Here is a 2,547-nt window from a genome sequence, read left to right on the forward strand (position 1 = left end):
TCCCTATTCAGTGTAAGCGTCCAAGACACCAGGGGAAGAGGTCATGTATCATTTACAATAGCGGGAAAGATAGCCTTGAAAAGAGCTATGTCGAAATCTGTCGTGAATCGCCCGGGTCCTCTTGATTGAACCAACCTGGCTGCACCGGCAACATGATGAGACCAGTAAGTTAGACTCGGGGAGTTGAACAGCTACGGATCTGTCAGTGACACTCGACCTAATAATATAGTCCGGTTACACATACTTCGAACAGAGCCAGAATACTAGTTGCACATAAGACTTCTGGGTCCGACCAGCTAGGACTATTCACGGCAGCCTGCAGACTAGCTAGTGCCTGATCATATTGGCTCAGGATGACCGCCTCAGGTATCGCACAGGATGGTGCCAATATCGATCTCGTTTTGCTGAAGAGACACCGTAGGGCGTTGTCCAAACAATCTGAAGAGCCAAAGCGGGGTCCAATGTACGCGAAATATGAGGAATCTTTACTGGCCCCTTGAGTCGTGATGAGGCTAGGAAATCGAGACGGTTCTGAACGTATGAGGTCCAGGGCGACGACAGCGTGGTAGATAGTGGTAAGAGCAGACAGATCGTGTGGGAAGAGTCCACAACCACTTATCAGAATGTCGATGCCAGATAAAGGAACGGAAGTCGGTGTTGATACACTCCACTGGCTGCGGGCCGTAGGGAGAAGGCGGTATGGCTTGTGGAGGCGAGCCTGTTCTTGACGTAGAGCCACTTCCGCCACCGAGTCCCTGCTTCGGTCAATACGGCGGGCCTTGACGCACATCTTGTCCACTGGTGAACTTTGGGAATTTTGCTCAACGTCATCTTGTCCGCAGAAGACACGTCTCCTCCGTTTCTTGTCCCCGGGTCTCGCGTGGATGATCGTCTCCGCCCGAGATCCGCGCCGAGTGCCCGTAGATAACACTGGCTTCTCTAGACTTTCCAACCTCACGCCCGCATCTAATGAAATGGATACAGAAGCCATAGTTTAGGCGCGCATTATATATCGCTAATGACCATCGTGTGTAGCGATGCCGTGGGTGGGGAGTATTGAGTGGAAAGGTTGATGCTTTATACGCCAGTAAGTGGTGCTTGTGATCGGTTGCAAGGATTCCCGCTCAGCTTCAAATCAAGCTTGCTGATGATGTGCATGGGTGGATGCTCCTAATTTGTGTTGATCGTCAAGTTGTAACCGATAAGAGTATGTAAATGTTCGGAGTGCTACCTTTGTGGACAGGGAATGCATCCGTCGAAGTCGGCAACTCCTCTAATGATAGGCACGCCCTCGTATTAGACCTTTTCCCAGCCAGTTGGCACAGAAGTTCAGGATCACATCCCTGAACAGAACGAAAGCGATACAACCTGTAAGCGCGTATGTCCCAGCGAATTAGCCACCCGTTCCAGCAGGCTGGTACTGCTATTTAAGCCCTGTGGGGTTTCACCATCTGGCTTACATGAAAAAGGAAGCAAACAAGAGCACCCAAAGACTCTGTTGTGATGATCGCGCGCTACTTGAAAATGATGCCTTGAGATCTAATATCTCACCATACCCCATCCTATCAAGACGAAGCTGCTATTGCTAGGGATTATCTTCGCAGATTTCCCTTTAACATAATGAAGGAATTCTTCCCAGCAACCTGGGGTTCTTTGATCCTTCTAGCGCCTGGACTAGCTTGGAGCGGAACTCAGCACCAACCGCCTCATCATACCCTATTGCATCATTTATGTCTTGACATTATCTATTTGATGTTCGTTGTCTTTCCGCAGGCTAGGGCACCTCATTCAGAAACGGCATCATTTGACATGGTTTTCACTGATATCACTCCTGACCTAGTGCTTTTATCGTATGAACTTGGTGCGCCAATTGTCTGAGAACCCTTCTTCAGGCCAATCTCATTCAACAACTTTGATGAAGCAACCATTAGCACAGTAGGCTCGAGGCCGCTCCGATCAGTCAAGTGTAGCAAATCAAATTCATGGACTTGGAATCACATGAGTCTTTTCGTTTCTCCCGAGCGCGGGCTCGAAATCCTATCCTATTTATAAGAGCCTAAGCGTTGACATCTTGCCCGAGTCTAGTCCCTTGGTAGCAAAGATGTAGAACACTTGCGGGGTCCCTGGGCGTGGGTCGATGGATCGAGAACAAACGTCGCGTTCCACCGGGTAATTCATGGACACGGAGTCTACGCTGAGTGTTCTGGAAATTGTGAGAAAATAGAGGTCTCTTTTGAGGTGCTGTGATCACTAGAATTACCACTATGTGTGCACTCCACCAAATAGCTTTTGAATACTAGTAGTAGTCATCTATTATATGAATAACCTATTTCTCGTTTGTTAAGGGGTAAGGACGATGTATCTCGATGATGCGTCCAACCCTCCATCTCTCTAAGGCTAGGAAAGAGGGATCACTCCGTCCTAACAGCGACAGGTCCAGTTAGGCGTCTTTGCCTCATACCTTCCAAAGATTGTGTGAATGGAGACCAGGCTTCATCAGAAGCACAGACCAAGTCCGCACAGCACAAGAATCGAGGTCAAGAGTGT

Source organism: Phaeoacremonium minimum, assembly GCF_000392275.1.
Source record: "Phaeoacremonium minimum UCRPA7 unplaced genomic scaffold PA7_03_scaffold_44, whole genome shotgun sequence".
Classification (NCBI taxonomy): domain Eukaryota; kingdom Fungi; phylum Ascomycota; class Sordariomycetes; order Togniniales; family Togniniaceae; genus Phaeoacremonium; species Phaeoacremonium minimum.